This window comes from Drosophila arizonae, chromosome X, assembly GCF_054131065.1.
Source record: "Drosophila arizonae isolate 15081-1271.41 chromosome X, UAZ_ARI_1.0, whole genome shotgun sequence".
In the NCBI taxonomy this organism is placed as follows: Eukaryota; Metazoa; Arthropoda; class Insecta; order Diptera; family Drosophilidae; genus Drosophila; species Drosophila arizonae.
Window position 1 is genome coordinate 24,622,135 of NC_142927.1, and position 24,699 is coordinate 24,646,833.

General features: G+C 38.9%; 1 protein-coding gene across 3 annotated transcripts in view; it reads right to left on the reverse strand.

Annotated features, from left to right (window-relative positions):
* LOC108618213 (UNC93-like protein) overlaps positions 1 to 18,456 on the reverse strand; it is a 31,573-nt gene extending 13,117 nt beyond the window's left edge. The window contains exon 1 of one of the 3 annotated variants that reach the window (XM_018014134.2): positions 17,284 to 18,456. The gene's annotated coding sequence lies outside the window, so the exon portion shown is untranslated. Of the gene's footprint in view, positions 1 to 2,859; positions 3,475 to 8,093; positions 16,536 to 17,283 lie in introns of those variants that run through there. The other 2 variants (XM_089475328.1, XM_089475327.1) reach the window with 2 other exon arrangements.
* Positions 18,457 to 24,699: the final 6,243 nt, after the last annotated feature.

Here is a 24,699-nt window from a genome sequence, read left to right on the forward strand (position 1 = left end):
GAGAAAGCGAGAGAGAATGAAAGAGAGAGAAGGGAGAATACCTCCCATACTAATTATTTGTGTATATGGTACATACATAGATTATAGGAGAGAAAGAGAGAGAGAGAGAGAGAGAGAGAGAGAGATGGAGAGAGGGGGGGAGAAGGATTGAGAGAGGGAGAGAGAGAGAGAGAACGAAAGAAAAGACAGGAAGAACAACTCCAGTAATATAGGTGTCTATAGGTGTGTATATAAATATAAGAGGATAGAGGAGATTACTAAGGAATTTAAGAAGAGAATGCAATACCGAATATACACATAAGTTTGTATGGACTTTAGATAACTTTGAAGATCGGAAAACAGTAAAGAGAGGAGGGCTCAAACTCCATATGAATAGTACATTTAGTCACTATGATGATCTCTAGGTTCCAGCCTCTGCATATGCAGTGTAAATATGCGCACCTAAGTACATAGCTGGCAGACAGGGCAAGTGACTTGAACGGTCTACAGGGTATCAACCTGTCACATTCCCGGTTCCCGGCTCGGGGCATGCGCGGTCGTAGCGCACGTGTTGGGCTAGGCACACTTTATACTGTGCATGAATGCTGTGCGATTGATATTGTAATTTCTGGTATTTAATTGCGGCTTTTGCGGTTGCCGGCCTTTGGGATTTTTTTTTTCCTTTTTCGTCTCGTTTCGTTTCGTTTCGTCTCGTTTCTTTTCTTTTCGAGTCGCTTGGCTTGGGGCGCACGCGTAGATCGCATTGCAGTTGGCGCGGCTGGCTAATTATACAGCGAACCGCACAATGGGGTAAACAGGGAATTTGTATTGCAAAAGCAAACAGTCGAGTACCTCTGTGTGTGTGGGTGTGTGTGCATGTATCTGTGTGTATGTGTGTGTGTGTGCGTGTGCTTGTGACAATTGAATTGAGCCGCTGCCAAAAATGGGACAATTATGGGCCATTTTCTTCATTTGTGTCTGCTTGATTTTTTGTTTTGTTTTTGTTTTTGTTTTTTAATTGTAATCTATTTGGTATTATTATAGCTGCTGCGTGTGGGGCAATATTGTTATTTGTTACTGTTTTTCTACTACTACTTTATATTTTATTATTTTTAAATGTATTTTTCTTTTGGCCAGACACGCGCCACTCGCACACCCCGCCACATACATACACACTTTAACGGCATTATTATTAATTTTAATATACTATAAACAAATTATTATTCTAAGTGGGCGACGTTTCTATATTATTGAGTTGCCTGCCTTAGATTGCTACACATTTGTTGTTGTTGTTGTTGTTGTTGCTGTTACTGCTGTAGTCGATTTGTTTTGAATAAATTTAGCCACTTTACACTTTGTCTTTTAGCCATTTTCGTGTGCGCGAGCATTCACATTGCCCAATTGCATGAAACCCATGAAAATAGACAAATGAATGAATGGCCAAACACTGGTGGCCAAAACAGTTGGCAGGCTCAGACATTGAGAATTTACTTTGACGAAAAATGTCTACATTGAATTGTAAATGGATTTAAGGGAAAAGGAAAATAATAAAAATTAACTAAATACAATTTACATATTAAATGTTACACTTAATTCAATATTGAATAATTATTCTGTTGCTTTTCATATTACAAACATCGTAAATAATTCAGCACACTTCCATTACACGAGCGTACCATTAGTTTGGCCATCACTGTATTTATGCAGAAATTTGAAAATATGCAAAGCGACAGAAAACATTGAACGGGTCGCAGCGAATGTGTGTGTGTGCGTGTGTGTGTAATCTGCATTATCCGTGTGCGCACACACAAATGCACAGATTGGGCATTAAGTGGCCATGCTTTGGCTTTGGCTTTGGCATGCGCCGCACACAAATGCACAAACGAACGCGCCGAGCAAAAGAGACTGATCAAAAATTTAGCAGAAAGAGCGTTGAAAAAAGCAAAAGTTTTGTTTTTGTCTTTTTTTTTTTTTGTATTAGCTATTGTTGCTGTGATTTTTGTTCCTTTTTGTTTTGTTCACTGCCAAAGCGAGGCTGCTGCTGACGCTGTCTTTGCCCTTTTTACAATAACAACGCTGCGAGCGCACTGTAACAGACCTTTCGAAAAACGGTAAAAAAAAGTGAACGCCCAATGAAGAAGAAATGCAGGCAAGCGAATTCTGCACGCATCCTGAATGCTCTTATCATAGGCAGTCCCATGAGATTTGATATATTAAAAAAATATTCAAATTTAACTACGTATTTATTTGCGATGCATTTAAATGTTTGCTTTTATATTAAAATATACAATATCAGCTGAGGGTTTTTGAACTCTTTTGGTTCAATGCTCAGTTTTATAGTGCAAAAATCAATTAGAATTCCGAGTTGAAATCGGTTCGCCTAAAAACTGGTTGAACAACCTTGATCGCTATGCATGTGTTTTACAATAGTTGTGAATGGGCTAGAGAATCGCAGTACAAAAAACTTGGCTCTGTCACTTTAGATGTTTGGCAATTTTTAGCTCTAGCTGAAGTTTGGCTTGCAGAGTAATCAGCTTTCGGTGTTGCCGCTGTATTTGTATTTGCCTTGCATTAAATGTTGTCGTGTGCTTTGCTCAGTTTCTTTTTTGGCTCTTTAACGTACATACATTCATTTAATGATGTTTGTTTTCTTCTTCTTTTTCGTTTGTTTTTCAATTTATTTTTTTTTTTTTTTTGTTTATTTATTGTTTTTTACTTGTATTTTTTTTTTTTTTTTTTTTTTTGAGTCATGAGTTTTGGGCTTTGCTTTGCATTTTGAATTTGGCGCGCGAGAGGCGAACTATTTTGCAACTGTTATACATTGAACTGTTATAACGTGTGTGACGATCTCACTGGAACTTGCCGTTATAATACACTCACACTATCACAGAAAAAACAATGGACTCCTGGCTGCTCCTGGTGTGGCCCGCACTTCAACTTCAACTTCGGCTTCGGCTTCGGGCTGCTGACGCTGGCCAAGTGTCTGTCTGGCTGACTGCCTCGCGGTACAATGCCAAGAAACTGCGACAACGTGCGAATTTTAAACGAAAAACACTTTCTAGCTAATTGGAGTGATTAGTGGCGGGCGTCGCAGTCGACGCGCTTGTTGTTGCTGCTGCTGCGCTGCTGCTGCTGCTACTGCTGCAGTTGTTGTTGGCGTAATCGTAAACGGAGGGTCCAAGAACGCCCCAAGAGTGAAATGGACAAGGTTATCTATCTATTGTTAGCTGGAAGTGTGAACAGTTAACTGTAAATAATCAAAACAGCGCAGGCGAAGGAGAGGGGGGGGGGGGGGGGTAGCTAGGGCTCGGGACTAGGAGTCATAACAGAAACACAGAAACCACTCAAGAGATTACGAAAAGCATCGGTGTTTCCCCAACACAAGTCGAGAACAGACGGAACTTCAGTTCAGTCTTCACAAAAAAAAAAAAAAAAATAATAATAATAATAATAACTAATAAAATTTAGCTGGACGTGTGCCGGCCCTTAAATGTCAGTACACTGAAAGATATTTCGAAATACATTTCAGTTTTTGCTGAATTTACTTGGTATAAAATCTATTTGTTTGAAAAGGAATTCGAAAAGGGTTTCCAGATTTATAAAGGAAGATCTGGGAGGACTTAGGAGTAAAGACAACTCAAGTAACAAGGAACACAGCTGTGAATGAAAATTTGGTCGAGTGTATATAGTTAGTACATATGTATATGGTGTGGTAGGGTCTGGTTAAAAGCTGAGCTGAACAGGCATTCAGTGGTTCCACATGCCGATAAGATTGTCGTCCGTCAAGACCGTCAAGACCGTCAAGAGCGTAAGTATCTAATGGCTATTTATTGTCACTGGGCGGTCGTAGCGGCTGACAGTCATAAATTCTAATTAATAAGCACAGGCGTGCGGCGAACCCATAAACAAATCTCAAACCTATCCAAACTACACATACACATAATATACAATGGAGTGCGTGTGTGTGTGTGTGCGCTTAAGGGGAAGAAAATTAGACATATGGTTAGCACTTGGCAGTAAAGTTGAAAGCGTCAATAGCTCATCTGGTGGGCACAGCGGGGGCATGGTGAGTGGCATGGGAAGGCACTACAGTGGGTAAGGCCTTATCGAATCTATCGCCCCCGTTGGCAGCTATTAGCGCGTGATTATGCGCTGTGATTTGCCACTAAATCATAAATATCATGATTAACCGCTGATTGGGCCGAATTTGTGATTTGGCCATGATACGGTTCCATTTGGCATTTATGCGTTAATCGCATGACTAAGCGGGCGACGAGGCGACGAGGCGATGCCTCGATGGCGAGCGCAGTGCAGTCTACCTGCCGGTGGTGCTGGCAACCCTGCAGGGCTGCCATGATTGCCCAACGCTCATTACTCAGTCTGTGAGTCGATCGACAAACATGCGCCCATTTGTGTCAATAAAGCGAGAATCGAGTCGAGTGGAGTCGAGCCGAATCGAAGCGAGTCGAGTCGAATCGAGTCGTGGCGAGGTGAGGCGAAGCGAGTTGAAGGGTAGCGCACTTAACATCTGTATGCGGGCTCAAGTGCGGCTCCAGAAGTGGCAGAGGGCAACAACCCTGAAGAGAGCGGCGAGCCAGGCGCATTCACCACTTCAATTGGCTGTCCACTAGGAGATCGGACAAGGCCAGCTGACCCAGTTGGCCGACTTGATTGAGATGTCTTCTGCGGCTTCTACTCTGATCTCCTGTTGATCTGTCAACATTGCGTATACGTAATATTTGAACATAATCATATTGAGCAGGGCAGCAGCTTAAACTAATTAGCATTGATCATTACTATTATTATTATTATAATCAGCATAATATCTCAAATCTCAAATATTCAATTACTCGAGCAGTGAAAATTGAATTTGAATAACTCAGCCGTTTTCATTTTGATCGCATTGTCTTCTAATTATACGGCTTTCGCTTATCGTACCGGAAATGCTGTGGAGTGTCATAATTATGAATTATAGCAGCGCCGATTAGCACTATTAATCAAATAATTGCTGTAATCAACTCAAGATTGACTTACTAATGAAGCGCAACGACCCAACGCCTGACTCACTCTCTCTCTCTCACTCGCTCTCTCGCTCGCTCTCCCTCTCGTTTTCGCTATGGATATGAACTTGAACCCTATATATAGTATCTGTGCATATATATTTCTGATATTGTCAAGTCCGGACTGAGTGAGTTAACTGTAAATGCGCATCTATAAATAGCGCTGGGTCAGGTGAGAGGAGGGGGGGGGGGGTGGGTTGTGCGGTGGCTAGTGAGGGGTTCAGCTGTTGCCAGCCAGCTGTTAAATGGCAAGTGAATGCTTGGCTTATAAGATATACAACAGAATTGATATATACTAACTATATACACATATTGAGATAATGCCAGTTATTTATAGCGTCGATCATAATCAAACTTCCAAAAATCTTTCCATCAAGTGCCGCTTGTTTTCAAATATCATTTGGCCAGTCACGTGCCTAGCTGCCACAACATGTCTCTGTCTCGCTCTAACTCTCTAAGTGTGTGTGATGGAGACTTGGGTACTGGTTTTGCTGTCCAGGTATTTGACTATTTTTAGCCAACATTTTTAGCTGCTGATTTCATTTCATTAAGCGCGCTACTTGAAAATTCGTATGCGTTCTCGGCCCGTTGTTATTTGCTATGGCAAATACTTCGTATTCAATTAAAATCGCAGTGACATAAAATTGGCAGAGGCCCCAGGCGAAACGAACTCCAGATGCTCTATTGGAATAATTATGAAAAAAAAAAAAACTGGCTAGAACAAGCTACACGAGCTAACTGTCAATAGAAGACTTGAACCAAAGCTACAACTAAAACTGTCAGATTGGCTGGATTATGGCAATTGTTCAATCATACTATATATATATATATATATATATATATATATATATATATATATATATATATATATATATATATATATATAGATATAAATATATAGTATTTCATGGTGTCAGTGCTATAAAAATTATAGTACTTGGCCGCAAACGCATTCAAATAAGTATCAATGCCGACTGCAATCAATAAATTGTTGAAATTACGTATACGTAATTTTTGCACTTTTTATATGAAATCGTTGATTATACAATGAATGGAAGTGCTTACAAAGTTGCAGGCGGTACTATACACTTTTGCACAGATAATTGTGCTATGTACTTTATAAATATATATATATATGTATTTGAATCTATATATATACTATATAAGTTTAAGCTGTGTAATGAAATGAAAGACATTTTCATTTTCATTTGAAGCAAGTCAAGAATTTTGTTAAATATGCAATTTATATATATATATACTGACTTCTCGAATATTGTATATATAGCATGTAGTAACTGAAATCTGTGAATAGATATTTCAATTTGATTCCAGCTAACAAACTCTCTTGATTTCTTTGGGTTTATCTAGCCAGCTGACCCTAAGTCATGTTTGACAGCAAAACATTAACTGTAGTTGGCTTATCAGCCTGGCTAGTTGTTAGCGGAATTGGTTGTTGTGTTGATGATAAGCGGCGCACGATTTACAGTTCACTTTTGAGCTAATCTTTATAGCAGGTGAATCAATCAATTTAAATTTGATTAAGCTGTGATTTCTGTGTGCGCGGGCCATAAAAGTTGACATACAATATATATACGACTGGGGATTACACAGGTGTGCGTGTGTGTGCTGTGTGTAGTTTATGGCTTGACAGTCACGCGAAGCACTCGAAGCATGTGGCCCAAAGAATGAGTATGGCTAAAGCGCAGAGCCCGGCGATTGGGCTTTGGAAAAGCCGAGAGCTTTTCGCATGCCTTTGCCTGATATACAATATAATAATAATAATAACATATATATATATGCACATATATATAAATTAATATGAAATCATGTACTTACTGTCAGTACATATATACATTTATATATATATATAGTTTATTATTAATACGATTATTGTGTGCACAGTTGCGTGTTAATTTTTCTGTAATTTGTGCCCAAAGTTTGTTGTTTTAGTTTTTTTTTATTGTTTATTTTTTAGTTTTTTTTTTTTTTTGTAATTTGTTAACACAATGCATATGGCTCAGATCCAAAGAGTTGCTCTCAGCAGACAATTCTCAGCGTAGTTAACTATTATTAGAATTGTTGTTGTTGTTGCTGTTGTTGTTGTCTGACAAGTTCACACCCTTTCGCCCACCCCCTGGCAGATCGATGGCCATTGGCCAAATGTATTTATGGCACAAATTGTCGCCTTTATAGTCAATGAGCCCAAAAAAAAAAAGAAAAAAAAAGAACTAATCAAAAAGCACCATAATTAGCCGCAAGCTAAAGCCAACTGCAAATTAATGTTTAAAATTACAGCAACAACAATAGCTAATATATATCTATATACATCTGATATTGTTGCATAAATTTATTAATTATTACTGTTTTAGGTTCAATAAACTCTTTTAGTTAGTTCAAATTTGGAATTTGCAAATTAATTTCAATTTTTGATTCTCTTTTATTGAATATATATATATATATATATATATATATATATATATATATATATATATATACGTATATTTATGTATATATATAGTATATATTCTAGAGCTTTGGGCTGCTGCTAAATTTACTACACTTGCACTTGTAAAACTTTATAAAATTGTGTCTAGTTCAATGCTCAAATAATATTATAGATATATAAATACATAAATACAAGTATGTGTGTGTGTGTGTGTGTGGCTAGCCCAATGACTTTTATCAACAAGGCATCAAAATAAATACTAGAACAAATTTCGTTTTTTTTTTTTGGGGGGGGGTTTGGGTTTGGCCCACCGCCAGGCGAGAGGACAGCGCCGCGCTCTGCTTAGGGCAAGTGCATTGCGCATACGCTCTGTGGGCCCCGCAAGGAGGCATGACAACAAACGAGAGAGAGGGTGCAATGAGGGAGAGAAGGAAACAAATGTAAAACAACGTTCGCACATGCCACAAACCTCAATTAGATATATATATATAAATGTGCTTAGGCATATATATATGTATATATGTTTATATACTATATATCACATGTGCATATAGTATATATCTATCTATCTATATATCTATATGTGCATGCACATCACACATACGCACCGTTTTGGCCGCTAGATGCTGTGGTCAGTCAGTCGTTGCTGAGTTGAGATGCGTCTTGGCCAACTGCTTTCCACAGCGCAAACTGAACGAATGAATTTTGTTTTTGTTGCAGTTTTTAGCGTTCTACTCGAACTGACTGTCCCACTGTCTCTCTAGCTATGTCGCTCACAGCGCCACTGTCTCTGCCTCTGTATATATATATATATATGTGTGTGTGTGTGTGTGTGTGTAAGTGTGCTTGTTTTTGTACTACTGCCAGACAGCGACTGCGACCGCCATCGCGGCCGAGACCGAGACCGAGACCTTCGTCGCCGATTAGAATGCAATTAGTGGCAACATCAACATCAACAGCAACAGCAGAAACAACAACAACAACAACAACAATAAATATTATTAACAAAACTTCACAAAGTTCTAAACAGACACACGATACATTGCAATGAGCATTAATTTCAATTTCAATTTCAATTCCAATTTATTTGAGCTACAAATTCGATGTGAATCAATTTGTTTTTAATTTTCCTTTACTTTTTTATTATTATTATTATTTAATAGTTGCCTTTTTTATTACTTCCGGCATTTTCTTATTTGTGTTTTGCTACCTTTTTAATTTATTTTGTTTTTGTTTCTTTTTTTTCTGTTTGTTTTTAGATTTTATTATTGTTATTCTTTTGTTTTATGATCAACGAGCTTAATTTGAAGAACAAGCGTAAGTATAATTGCTTATATAGCATATTATTTATGAGAGCAGTAAAAGAGAGAGAGAGAGAGAGAGAGAGCGTGATAAAGGGTGGGCGAGAGAGAGAAAGAGAGGGGCAGAGCAGAAAAACAGCCTTAAAACGATTATTTTAGCCTTCGTTTTCTTTGCTTAGCCTAGTTTATTTTATTTTATTTTATTTTGTTTTTTATTTTATTTTCTTTGGTCTCTGTACATAATATATTTTATTTCATTTAATTTTTCTTGGCTTTTTCGCTCATCCGTCGATTAGCCGCGCCAAGGTTTACGCTTTATTTGAGTTTCAGCTTGGCCAAAATAACACAACAAGCTGGCTTATATATATCTCCGTCTATCTGTCTCTGGGCCAACTGCCTGGCTGACTGTTTGCGCAGTTGTCGATTCAGAAAGAATCTTTGGCTGTGACTTTGGCTTTGGCTTTGGCTGTGGCTGTGGCTTTGGCCATGTTCACGCTGATAAGTGCTCTTAACAGTTGGCTCTGATTGTGGGGCTGGGCTCAGCTATAACAATATGTGTGTATTTATATACACATCTGGGCGTCTGTACTTATATCTACATGATCTCAGAGCGCACTTGCGAACTGCCTTGTCATAGTGCCACCTGTTGCCTATCCGGGATTTGGCAACTTCAAGCCGTCTTTCTACGTCTTACGTTTACTTTGGCTGCTGTTGGCTTTTTTTTTTTTTTTTGTCATATTTTTTCGTTTTTCTCATTGCAAATTAATCAAATTTGAAATAACTTTTGCTACAGCGCGTTCTTAAGTCGTTTATTATTGCCGGTCATTAAGCGTTCGCTCAGGCTTTAATTTCGATTGCGCTCCGTTTCATGTGGCAGCCTCAGTTGACTTTTATGATTACTTTTCAGCCTTTTTTTGCCTTCTCATTGGCGTCTCATTTGTTAGGAAACTGTCAATTCCGAACGATGCTAATGAGCCAGCCCAACAAACGGCTCCGACACAGCCGCACAGGTGCTAACCATTGCCCTGTTATGTGCCGGGCGGGAAAGGCCCAATTCGATCGGGCCCACGCTTCAGATGCGTAGTTTATAAATTCGATTGTTGCTCCACAACAAAGATAAATAAAGAAAAGAAATCAACCATCCAAAATGGGTTCATAATAATAGCAGTTATATATATTTATATAGATATTACCCATGTCAAATGTATGCCATGGATAACATTTGGAATAGCGATTCCAATTGAGGCTGAGGCTCACAGCAAGCAAAGGGAAGCTGCGTAGCTAGAGCGGAGTCTGTTAAGCGAACTATGTTGAGAAGTGCATGTTAAGTCTGTACTGCTGATATAATATGTGATGTGTTAAGTGTGTACTGTAAGCGCTCTCATCAAATGGAAAGCTGTGGAAAGTGAACTCAGTCTGTTAAGCGAACTATGTTAAGGAATGCATATTTTGGCTGAGCAGAGTCTGTTAAGTGAACTATGTTAAGGGAGCGCATGTTAAGTCTGTACTGCAAAAGCTCTCAGCAAATGCGAAGCTTGAGCTGAATCTGTTAAGCGAACTATGTTAAAGAAGCGCATGTTGAAGAGTGTATGTAAACTGCTTAGTCTGTCAAACGAACAATGTTAAAGGAGAATATGTTGTGAAGCGCATGTTAAGGAGTGTATGTTAAATGTGTACTGACTTAAGGCTTAAGCTCTGTCTCTTAAACGAACTCCATTAAGGGATGGCATGTTAAAGAGGGTATGTTAAGTGTGTATTGCTGAGATTGAGGCTGTCAGAAAATTGGAAGCTGCTTAGCTTGAGCTGAGTCTGTTAAGCTAACTATGTTAAAGGAGCTTCCGTTAAAAAGTCCATGTTAAGCAAGTAACAGTAATGCTGTCGTCATACCCATATGTCAAGTGGTTTAGGTTCAGCTCAGTCTGTTAAGCCAACTGTGTTAAAGATAGCCATGTTACGGATCGCTCTTTGAGTATTTATCTCTAATAACTGCTAATCCGTTTGTTGATCTTTTCAATGAAAATGAACGAAAATAGAAATCGGCCCCAGTTTTGATTTGAATGTCAGGCGGAAAGACAAGTAGTTGACTCATCAGCTGCGTGACTGGGTGAGATTCATTCACACCGGTTATCATTTGAATAAATAGCTAAATATTGTTCTGGGGAAGGCTCTCGATGTTTTCTTATTTGCCCACCGACTGACTAAGGGGGGTACGCCGTTCTATCTGCTAGCTGTTATGAAATGCGAGCTGCACGCCTTATCAGACTCCGATTTCAGGTTCTGCGCCTTCGTCGTTTTCGTCTGGGTGCAAAGTGATCTTGGTTTTTGCAGTTTCAAACGTGGCACCGTCTTTGGCCAGTCATGCGGCCTGTACAGGGACAGGCGGCGCCTTATCGCCGACGGCGGCAATTATTTGGCCATAAATAACAATAAAAGTTCGGCCCGCAAATGCGGCTAGGCTCTTATCATAAACATCATCAAGCAGTCACATCAACGGCATTATCATGCAGCGTCACAGTGCTGACTGCTGCGGCAGACAGCAGCAGCAGCTGCTGCCTCTCTCTCTCTCTCCCTCTCTCTCGTTGAGGTGAAAGCCGTGACCCCACACATACGCCTCAGCCTCTCAGCTGTGGAAAATTACCAAACTCGACGGTTTTCCGAGCGCCTTGAATTCCATTCTAAGGTCGCGCTCGCCTTCGCGTTCGCATTTCATGTTAATTTCGTTTACAAAGAAAACAAAATGAAAAGGAAAAAAACAGAAAAACCAAAAAAAAAAAAAAAAAAAAAAACTACAACTACAACTACAACAAATATGCTTTAATATAAACGAAGTAAATTAAAACAAGTTTTCGATCAGGGCTGCTGCTGCTGTGCAGCTTATCGTTGCCGTTTGTTGCTCGTTGTTGTTTCTGTTGTTGTTGCTAGTTGTTTGTTGCTTATGCAATCTGAGTTCGAAGAGTCCCGAAATGCCAGCAGCTGCAGTGTTAGTGTACACTAGTCAACACAACAGCAATTGCTTTTGCTATTTTATGTTGCCCTAAAATGTCGCAGGTTGCATACACTGAGAGAAATGTATGTGTGTGAATAAAATTATTAGCTAATGCTGATTATATATCAAGTTTGATTCGCTTCATTTCAGATATTCTAATGCATATTTTGGTATTCAATGCTCGCCCTTAAATGCTGCATACACTGAGAGAAATGAATGTGAGAGTTGCCATTTTCTATTGATTATAAACGAAGGTTCGTTTTGTGAATGATGTATGCATATATATTTACATATTTTTGTGTTTTAATGCTTGTTCTAAAATGTTGTATACACTGGGAGAAATTAATGTATGGGATATCGATTTCTAACTATGTTGACTTAAATAATCAAGGGTAAGGGTAACTTGGATTCCTTGAATATATATGTACATAACTCTCTATTTAATGCTTGTCCTAAGACATACACTGAAAGAAATGAATGGTTTTATACGCATGTTGACTATATATTTGATACCTCAAAGATTTATAGACATAATCTAATTGACATCTAAGTATTTTGGCAGTACATTGAAATACTTTCTTTGAAAGCGTCCTTTGAGAACTTGACCCGCTTTTTCTTTCTGTGCACAATTGGAGTGGAAGCGCTTTTAGCGGTATTTCGCCACACTTGTTCACATCAGGCTGATAAGTTTAAGTAATTTGGACAGGCTGGAGTGGGGCCAGTTGAAATGCTGAAGTGTCGCAACTTAAGGCTAAAGCCTTCGATACTCTATGTGCTATATGAGAGTGAATAGCAGCTCAGCATAGATATGTTGATATGAATTTCCTTTATTTAGATTAAACTGTTATTGTGGTTTTCTTTGTTGGTTCTGCCGCGAATCGCTTCATGTTTGACATGCAAATGAGGTGTCTGTCAGACCTAATAAGATTTCATTGATTTCATTCGATTTCTTGTTTTCTTTTTCGTTTTCTGCTATTTCGGTGATTTTTTTCGTGTCAAAGATATGCACGACGGCGCTATTGTTAAGGCTCGAACGTTTCGCTCGATTTCCTAGGCATATCAATTGGCAACATGCGACTTCTAATTAGGTGATAACATGCCAGCGGCTCAAAAGATACACAAGAACTCCGTTTGGCTGTTGTTGGTGTTGTTGTTGTTGCTTGATTGATTGACTGAGTGACTGCCTGACTGCCTGACTGAGTGACTGTCTGCAAGAGCGCATAAATTATTTGCAAATTATATTATCGGGCATGTCCAAATATTTGTACGCTTGTTTGGCACCTGCCGTACCAACGCCGGCGCTGCTGATGCTGTTGCTGGCGCAGGCGCACACGGCGTATGAGTAATAAAGTCAATCTGCCAACCGCTGCTCGTCAGCATTGTGCAAACGATCGCTGCGATAACAAGCCCAACAAAATATCATTATCATCATCAGCAGCAGCAGCAGCAGCAGCAGCAACAACAACAACAACAGCAACAACAACACGTCATCAGCAACAAACAGTGCAAAGGAGTCGCGTTGTCAAGAAATTGCGCAAAATGTGCACAGCAAATTAATAACAACAAAAGCCAAAAGCCAAAAGGCAAAAGGCAAACAACAATTACAACAACAACAACAGCAACAACAACAAAGGGCGAAAGTTATTTTTGTGTGCATTAAGCAGCAATATAAAAAAAGAAATAAGTGCACCAAAAGGAATTTCAATTATATGCATTTATTTATAACAGCTAAAATATATATCTGTATATATGTACATATATACAAAACATATATTGTACATTAAGCTGATTTAGTTATATGTGCTTTAATTAAAACACGAAAACAAAAACGGGGAAAAATTTAATTGAAAAATTTGAAATGTTTGCAAATTTGTCAAGAGTGCCAAACGGCAGCGGAGCCTTAATGCCCAACTAGAAGATACCCTGGATTGGCATATTCCGGTTCCTTAAGATACGTTACGAATTACGTTATACTGTTATACAGTAGTGATTATACAATTGAAATTCTTGCCCTTATCCAAATATTAACCTAAGTTAATCGAACTGTTATACAATACAATTAGCGTATCACACTTTAGCAGTGCTCAAAGTTGTATACAACTATTTAACTGTTATACAACATTGCTACTGCGTACCACTGCTATATTACCTGCGTGGTTTGTCTCTAATCTAACATTTCCTTTGACGACTTTCAAATTATTTCCCTTGGTGTTTTATAGCAACAACAGTAAAAGTACCATTTGAACTGTTATACAACACTACAACTGTGTACCACTGTTATATTAACTGCGCGCTTTGGCTCTAGACTTCATTTTCCTTTGACGAGACGTAAGCAACGGTACTTTTTGAACTGTTATACAATACTGCTATTAAATTCAAATTAAGTATTTACGGAGCTAGTCCGAGCTAGTCAATGGGCAAATCATGAAGATTAACTTTGTTTTTACAGCTGTTATACAACACTGTCAGCTTTAAGTGATTTATCCCTTATTTGCCTGACATTTGAATGAAATAAAAAATAAATGGCTAAATAAGAAAGATTTGATTTATTTACAATTGTAAAATAACTAAAATTATTTATTTGTTTAAATTTTCGTTGTCAGCTGAAAATTAATTTTAGAATTTGGAAAAATCGAAGCTGTTTAGGCAATCGATTCGCTAGATTGAAATATCTGTGAGCGATATTTCTAATTAGCTTGAAAAGTAATATATATAAAGTAATGTAATATATTTTATATATATATTTTTTTTAGATAGGATATATAGATCCATATGTTTCCCTATCTATCGTTGCATAACTGTTTACAGTTGGCAAATTATTAACTTATTTAATGCAGTGCGCACTGCGAATGTTATTCTCGACGCGTTGCGTCGCATCGCTGCCTGCGTCGCCGTTCGCGTCGCAGCTGCTATAAATAATTAAAAAGTTTGCGCGCTCGTCAAATAGTTTTGTTTGCCCCGCCGCTGTTTGTATCTTCGTGTGAGTATCTCAAACTGTCAGCAAGTATCTGCGTATGTGTATCTCTGTGTGTGTGTGTGTGTGTGTGTGTGTGCGTGTGTTTGACCATTTTGCGGAAGTGCATTGATTTTCCACTCAAGTAGGCACTTGTCTCGAACAGTCGGCATTTGCAATCGCAATCGACGTAGCAATAATTTTCTCACCTTTTAGACGCTCTCCAAAAAATGCAAATTAGTTTTTTTTGTTGCTTCAGTTGTAACTAACATTTAATTAGAACTTTGTACTTTTTTTTTTTTTTTTTTTTTTGCTTTGCTTTTGCTTTTTGTTTAGGTGATTTGTTATCGTCAGAGTATTTATGTAAATTGTCTTGGAAGTGAACAATTTACATCGGCGGAAATCCGCTCGAAACCTCACAAACTTAAAACGCACAAAGATTAAATGCTTAGCCGAAGCTTCAGGGGGGCTTAGATGGGACTTGGCGAGATGATTGAGTGTAGCAGGATATGCATTCAATATCAATCACATTGTTGGAAAATTCTAGTGTCGGCTATGCTTAACTCGAAGATAACTCGACCGAAAATGAAAAATTGCAGAAAATCTGTATGAAATATGAGAAACATTTTATAATCTAGCCCGAAATTTCTAAGAAATTTAATCAAATAACTCTAGTTCGATAATTTTCTAAGTCAATTTCGATCAAGAAGTGGAAAAATCGATTATGTGAAAGACATTTTAGAAGATTCCACATGAAATATATAGATCTTAAGGTTTTACAAATTATACAGGTTCTATAGAGGGATTAAAAGATTGGACAGAGCAAGTTTGTCTGTTGATCTATATATGTACTTAGTGGAGTCTCTTCAGATTTAACTAATTTAACTAATACTTAATTTCAAAGAGTTCAGGATATACAAATAAGTTCCTTGGATATGGGATTTGATTAAATGGTTCTTTTTACATGATAAAATAGAGGCTATATCAAATATGTTATATTTTTAGATCTCTTGTAACTCAATATGTAACTCTTGTATTTAAATCCTACTGTATAGGGTATATCGTTGCCCATTCGACTCTTGACTTTTGGGTAGCATGAAGCGCATCTTTGGACTAATCGAAAACTGAAACTCAAATTCAAGCGGAAACTGAAAAAAAAACTAAAACTGAAACTGAAATTAAAACTGGAACGTCGTAAGCAGTGAAAGTTTTCTATGCTGATTTTTTGTGTTTATTTATTTATTTTTTTTTTTTTTTGTGTATTTGTATGATTTTTTTGTTTTTGATTTTGTCTTGGAGTTGGGCTCTGTTTTTTTTTTTTCTTTGTGTGTGTGGCTACATCTGGCCTAAGCTCGGGCATTGATAAACTGCGCATGTGCGTCGAGCGCTTAAATAACCAAGCGACAGCTCATGCAGTCGCGCATGCCAACGATCATCAGGCAGCGGACATATCCATAAGATACTCCGCCCGCTCGCATTGAGATTCAGATTCGCATTCGCATTCGCATTCGTACTCGCATTCGTATTCGAATTCGCATTCGAATTCGCAGCTCCATTCGCGCGTCACTTGGCCGCATTTGGGCAATGGGCTATAGATTCGTGAATGGCAAACAGCGAATCGCTATTATTATTACTATTAGGATGGCTATTATTATTATAATGAATATTCTTCTTAATATTACTATTATTATTATTAGCATTGCTAAGCTGGGCGCTTGACTTAACGATTGCCAAATGCGGCGTCTTTGTGTCTAGGCCCAGCTGTCAATTAAACGCCTCTCGCTTGATTGACAGCCTGCCCTACATATATATACATATATATATATATATATATATATATATATATATATATATATATATATATATATATATACATATATCTATATGTATATATACCCTTTTATACACTCTTTAGTTTTGGGCATTTAAATTTGCATGCGCAATGTATTTTTTTACAACTTTATATTTTATATATATATATATATATATATATATATATATATATATATATATATATATACATATATATATATATATGTATATATACGGAGACATACACGAACATATATCTGTATTATTTTTTTCGTACTTAATGGTTTATTGTTTTGTTTACGACTTGCACTGCACTCACACACACACACATGCACACACGCCAGGGCCCGCCCTTCCCCGCCGGCCCTTGCCCAGCGGGCGGGGTGGTTGGCTTTCATTAGAACTGTTTGATCATATACTTCGTCTTCTACTTCCACTTCCACCTCCACCCACAGTTCGATTTCGACGCGTTATTTATGGTTTCTGTTGCTGAAACACACTATGCAATAGTTGTTTGTTTTTGTTTATTTGTGCTCTGCGACCGACTGTCCCCCTTTCGCCTTGCCCAGCGGCTCTTATACCGCCAATAGTTTTGCACTCGAATTTGAGCCATGTTATGGCCAGCCGCAACAGAGCACGCTCTTATACTCTTATACCACTGTTAGTATGCTGCATAGTTCTGTCTGCTATTTATGCTAAGGCTGAAATCCAATGTAAAATTACATTTACAGTATTTAACAACTTACCGTTTTCACAGCTCTTATACGTATGCGAGAGCGCCAGCCAGTGTCTCCTCTGACTCTCTCTGTGTGTGTGGGTGTGTAAGTGCGCGATAAGCTCAAACAGGATGCGCCGCTGTGCGCAGAAAAAAAACAGTTACACTTCCGTCTCGAATTTGTTTTTGGGATATTTATGGTGTTTTTTTGTTTAGTGGATCGTTTTGCCTTTTTATAAGAGTTATTTATGGTACTTGCAGCCAAAGTGTTACGTAATCTTCGCTGCTCTTCGATTTGAATTTATTTTATTTTGCGGCGTGCGAAACGGAGAAAATTGTTCTTAATTTATAGGAAGCGCTGCTCGGTTGGCGGGGGCGAATAGTTTACATCTCCGTTCAATTTTTACAAAAAAATAAAACCGAAAATATTGTGTGCCAATCGCACGCAGGACGTGCGAAAAGTTTTTTTTTTTTAGTTGTTTTCAAATTGTTCAAAAGTTTTTGTGTAAAAACTGAAGAAAACCGAACAAAAAAAAAAATTTGGTTTTATGTGATAATCTAGTTGAAATTATTTTGTATTAAAATTTTTTTTTGGATATATCACAGACACAGATTTAAGCCTTTAAATTATGTTTCTAGTTATTTGTTGATTACGATTTTTGTAAATTTGTATTTTATTTTGTATTTGGTTTTTTGGTAACAAAAAACACGACCAACTCGAAAACGCACTAAAACGGTATTAAAAGCCGAGACTAAATTTTACTTTGCAAGTAATTTACAATGGGACTTGAAGCGGCGCGCAAGCCGAGCGTCGGGCGCAGAGCGACACGATGGCGAGCCGAGCGCGACACGAGCGAGACCCGAGAGAGTGAAGCCGACGAAGCGATGCTTATCGGTATGGTGGAGTTCACTTCACTTTTGCACTTGTCGCTGCCCTGCGAGGGTGTTGGGGCTGAGGAGAGCCGTTGCTGCTGCTGTTGCTGCTGCTGCTGCTGCTTTGGATATTTGCGTTTTGGCAGAGATGCGGCCAGATAACTGACACTGACAACGGGCCCGAAAAAAAAATATAACAGCTGCTCGTTATCGCAGATCGTCGTGCACTATTCGTGTGTGGAGCTTGTTGTGTTTGAAGCGTGGAGCGTGTGTTGTGGAGCTACGGCAGCTGTTGTTGGCGTTCGGCTTGGGAATGATGTTGGCTTAAAGCCAGTCGCTACGTAATATACGCTCAGATCCTGTTTACACGCCGTCAACGTCGACGTCGACGTCGCTGACGACGGCATCAGCAGCTGTTTGAGAGAGCGAGAGAGAGGGAGCGCGCCATGAGTGGAAGAGCGCAAATAAAGCGAAGCTGCAGCTTCATAGCAATCGCAAGCTTTTTATTTCGGCTCTATTCGTGCGTCGCGTGTCTGTGCGCGGGTGAGCACGCTGCGTCGCTGCTGCCGCTGGCGCTGACTGCGCAGCATCGTTGCCTGCGGCTTCGAACTCGCTTCAAACTTGCTCGATGCTGTTGGCTTCTGGCTGCTGGCGCTTCGTGCCTGTCTTGACTGTGGCTCCCTTAGCGCTCGCCGCTGTGGATTGCGAGTTGCGAGTGGACGGACTAACGGACGGACAGCGGGGCTGCTGCAGTCATTCAGCCAATCGCACAAGCGGCGCTTTTCAACTTTCATTAGAAATTGATACTGCGCGCCGCTCAGCCACGCCTACTACGGTAACAGTGTGCGTGAGAGTGTGCTCCTTGTTCAATGCTCTCGATCTTCGTCTAGGTCTGGGTCGCGGTCGCAGCGTCGCTGCGTCTCGGCTGTCCATTAGCATCTCTTATAATGCAATAATTGCTAATAATTGCCGTTAATGAAAAACGATTTGCATGCTGTGATTGATAAATCGCTCCTCCCTCTCTTTCATGCTTCCACTGACGCACACATACACTCACACTCGCATTCGCATTCGCATTCTATCTCTCTCTCTCTCTGTCCCTCTCCCGCTCTCATTTTTGCTACTGTTTAATGCGCTGGCATCCCGTTTTGTGTGTCACTGTCAGAGCCTGCGTCAATTGTTGAATGCTGTCCGAAAGGCAAACGAAATGAGAAAACAAAAGCGGCAGCTGCGCAGTGGCCGCGCAGTAGCTGCGCAGTAGCAGTCGCCAAACAAGCCGCAGCATACGTATACCCAGGCAATGACAACAACAGCAGCAGCAACAAAGACAACACCAACAACAACAACAACAATTGTAGCGAGACAAAAAAGTGGCCATTTTATCGTATCAGTCTGAAATTTATTAATTATTTATTTATTTGTTTGCCGAAATGAAACGACGTCGCCGCCGAAAGTCGCCTCGCTTTTCGTCATCTTTTGCCGTCGCCGTCGTCATCGACAAACGTCACGAGATTATACAAATGTTTACAGACATACATATGTATGTACATACACACATACCTTCAGGCATACTTATGTATGTATGTGAGCAGATATCTATTCCCGTTTATCTATATCTCATCTATGAATCTGCTTCGAATTGTCTTTTTGCCGTTTGGCAACTTATTTGGGTTTCGTTAATTGCCTCTGAAATGTCACTCTTATATTCGTTAAAAGTACGAGCGCACAGACTGGCTGCTACTTACCTACATGCACGCACACACACATGTGTGTCTGTGTATATACGTATTGTTTATTATTTCTATTTCCCTTTTCTTTTACCTATGCTTTTTGTGCATGCGCCGAATTTGCATAGCAGCTCTTATACTGTAAGCATATGTTATACAAATCGCACTCATTTGCTCTCAGCTCTTCAATTGCGTCTTATACAAATGGCTGCTACGCATTCGTCTCATTTCGTGTCCTTTAAAATTAATTTTAGCCACAAAAACACTTTTCATTTTAATAATTTGCTTTCGTTTACGTGACACTGGGCACATTTCCATACGTCTTCTACAAATTATAAATATGCTAGGCAGAATATTATATATAGTATATTATAGAATTTTCTAGAGATATGCTATTATTATTTATCCTATTTTGTTTTCGCGTTACTTTTGCATTTTCTGCTCAAAACTGTTGTAATTTATAACTTTTGCCAATTTCCATATGTCATATAAAAATTAGTAAGTATTATCTATATCATAGATATTTCTAGAAATATGACAGTATTATTGATCCTATTTTCTTTTCATTTCTTCTCTTGTTATTTTCTGGTAATGAAACCCAGATTGTTATAGTTTATGTGTATAACAGTTATTTAAAGCCTATTATAGGGGCTTGCTACTTATACGAAGATGAAACGTATGCTAATTAGTGCTTGTCTTATACAAATTTATTTTGGCTTATAAAGCCGATCAAATAAATCTCAATTAAATCATATCTATCTGCATAGTAATCTCACTAGATTCTTATCAGATAGTGCTTCTGTGAGCAACAGCTAACATAGTCAGTCATGCGGAATATCCGTGCTATTCCTATTGGATTAAACGTAGTTCTGAAAATTACTTGTAACAGTCTCATAAAGATAACATACACCCCTATGTAATACAATAACAGTTTTATGGTAAATCAACTTATACAAACTGTTGAAAACGCACTTTATTCTTATACTATTTGGATTACATAGTTAATTATGCCATAATTTCAGTCTTCTACTAAGCTGCAGCGCTCCATACCCCTGGAATATATTTCGACTCTTATAAAGACGTATGACTCAGTGTGTTCTGCACTTTGTTCTTATTTGATTCTGGTCTTACAGCTCGCACACTCATATGCTGCTGTTATACTCCTCATAGAAAATAATCTTGTGCAGCTTTCCAATAGTCATTTTATTGTCTTCTGCTGACGTCTTTTAAGTTCTGTTAATAGTCGCTTATAAAGAGCTACAACTTACATATCTATGTAATATAAAGCACAATCACCATCCAAGCAGAATCTGCTGCAGTCCCATGAGCGTCTTATACTGTCTGCAAATTAGTTAGTTATAAACTTTCCATGTTTACTTCCTCTATATAAATATATATATCTATATACATACATACATATTTGCACATACTTTTCCACTGTAAGTAGCGCTTGGTGTTGGCGAGGCGCGAACGAGTCTATTAATTGTTAATTTATTTATAAGACAGTTGGCGGGATTCAATTTGCGAACGTTCTCTGCCAATTAGAGTGCACAGAATCTGCACAAATCTGCCAAAAGCCGCCCCGGGGTCCAGTGTACGCCGGAGTGAACACGGTTCAAGCAGCACGTGACGTAGTTGCAAGTGCTGCCGACTCATCCGCGCAGAAGGCAGGGGGGTGACGGGGAGCGGGGAGCGGGGAGTGAAAGGGGGTAATAACAGTTAAGTAATGCTCACTGCAATTATCGTGCAAGCTATATCAAATGGCTATATGCATATAGATCGACTGTGTCGACATCTGCGTCGGCGTCGGCATCGACGTCGACGTCGGCGTCATTTGTTAGACACGTGTGACACGTGTCAAATCCGCTGTATTGCATAACAAGCCCAATAGACAAACACATACATATATGCATATAGTGTGTATAAGAGTGAGAGATATTCACAATAGATTAGAATTGAAATATAATTATGATGATATGCGCTGAGCTGAATGCCATATTCTCCAGCTGACTAAGAACGACTTGTACGGCTCGCTATTTATCTATATATCGGGTATATATCTAGCAGATATACAAGCACACACACTCGCACACACACATGCGCATCTGCGGCCCAGAGCAAAATGCAAATCATTTTTACGAGTACCGCAAATGCTCGTAAATTTTTGCTTCTTAGAAATGTGAGGGCAACCGAATTGCGCCCAACTGAACGCACTGTAGATACCCTAACAATTCACAAAAATACACAGCGATTCACAATGGATAGTTATAGAGTGCATGTACATTCAGTCATGGGCTTAAATATTTTTTATGTTCATTCCCAATCAAATCTGCTGTAAAAATATTTCCCTCTTACTTTCTCTTTTATTTCGATTATTTTTAGAAATGAAAGAAGCTCAATTTTTAAATGTTTCTTTTTGTTATTTTTTCCCCATTTTTTATCATATTGTTCTATAATGAATTACTCAAATTTATTTTAAATATCAATAGAGTTTTATTCTGATCTATCAGAGTTCAATTCTATTTTACATTGCATACATTTATGCGAACTTCAACCCAGACGCCTGTAGGTGAGTGTGTGTGTGTGTATAAGTTGCGTATAAGTTGTGTATAAGTTAGAGTAGTATAAGTTGGATTACCAAGCCTACAGCTGCAGCGCTCTGAGCTGAGCTTCGTTTGCATTAACTATGATTAACTATCATAATGATTATGATAATGATCATGGTTATAGATATAGTAATGATAATGCTAATGATTCCTTATTGTGGCTCAGTTCTTTGGCTTAGGCTGCCACCCAGTTTGGATCTGGGCGTTATCCAGCAACAACTTCATAGTGGAGCTTTCTATGTGCTCGATCTATACTCTGTCCTTTTCGCACACTTTTTTCCAGCACCTTTCCTGTGGCTCATTGGCTCTATTAAGGCCTCTACTTGAACTTTATCAACTGTTTCTGCTAGGTCGGCTCTCTCTTCAGTCCACCAAGTATGCTCTATGTCTTCTAATGCAGTTTATAGATTTTATTTCATTTACTGCGAATTTACAGATAGTCGGTAGCTTTTTTTTTATTAGAGAGCAGAGATTCAGAGAGAGAGAGAGGTTTGCTGCAGGTGCTCTTTCAACTGCACTGACAATTTCTTAATCTAGCCGGAGATCTCAGAAGTTCCAGCACACGCAGCTCGACTATCTGTCTCTATCAGCTATTATAAACATGCCAGCTCGCTGAAATTGTTCTCAAGGCTGCACGGAGCATTAGCTTGCGCCTTACTTCCTCTTTTATATAGTAGGGATCCCATTTGTTGCTTTCATTAGAATTTTTCTTTTTCCGTCAGTCACCCACAGAACCTGTCTTCAAAGTCTGGATTTACTCTCTAGTCAAATCCTTGAACATTGTCCTTGAGTCTCTATCATATACCTAGGCTAATCCAAAAACGGAATTGACTTTTTTTTTCATACGTATCAAGCTCTAATTATCGAAAACTTTGTATCATGACTAGGATAAGACTTCATAGAATCGATGATTGCCCCGCTAACTATTTGGAAGGTATCTTCAGGCATTCCTAGGAGTTCCCAGGATGTTTCAGATGTGACAATGGCGATGACAATGATAATGAAAGTAGTGAGAGCATAATGATTATGGTAATGTTACTGATAATGCATGACACCACTCATAGGGTATATTTTAGTCGGCGTGTAGGCAATTGGATGACAGGGCGACAGGCAGCATATAAACACAGCATAAATCATTGTTGTGGCAAATCCAGCGATCTCGACCATGCGACAATATGGGTCAACTGCTATATAACCAACTGGCGCTATGCTTGCTGTTCGCTGCTCAGCTGCAGTCGCAGTCGGCGTCGGCGTCAGCGTCGCGACGCATCGTCGTCGTCGACTGTTTACCTTAGCACCCAACTACCGCACTTGAATTTTTAATAACCTTTTCAAGTTCACTATGTGGGTGTATGTGTGTGTGTGTGTGCGTGTGTGTGCGTGTGTGTGTGTGTGTGTGACTGATAGCTGTGCTGTCAACTTTAACGCGCTTTGCTGCCGCTGGCTATCAGTCGGACCCCGTTTACAAAGGGGTTAGCGGAGGGATCGGTCTATTGACTTAGCACCAGCTCTACATGCAAATGCGTGTTAGATATAAATACAGTTACACACGTACACAAGCCACACATTTGCATGTATGTATGTACATATGTAGACCACTGTATGGCTTTCCATCCACACTCGCTGCTGCCAATTAAACACAAATATGAAGAGAAATATTTCAACATTTGCTGCAATATTTTGTTGTTCGATGAAATGCTGAGAAGGGGAATAATAAAACTATTACTCCGGCCGGGCATTACTGTTATTTTGCGGATAAGCGTTGCACCACACGCACTCATAATTAAATCAATTAATATGAAGAACAAATTCGACGCCCAAACTCGTCCACTTCTCTCTCAATATAAACAAAGGCCAATTAACACCCCGCTGGAGACTCCGGCCAGCTAATGCACGCCGGAAAATATTGGTTTGCGGCAGCTAAGCAGCATTTCGCCATGAAAACTCTCAGAAAAGCTGCGCAAAAGCAATATCGAACTATATTACGCATCGAGTTGATTCGAGATTGTCAGAGAGATTCGCGCCTCAGATGGAGCCGATGATATTATTAGTTGGGAGTCCAACTAACTTATAGTTAATTTATGGTTGTTAAATTAAACATTGAATTGCAAAATTCATATTAATAATAATGTTAATGGGAATAATAATAAAATTAGAAATGATATCGATGACAATTCTAATGACTAATGTTCATTCTATTCATAATTAGATGATGATAATGACAATGATGATGGTTATGAT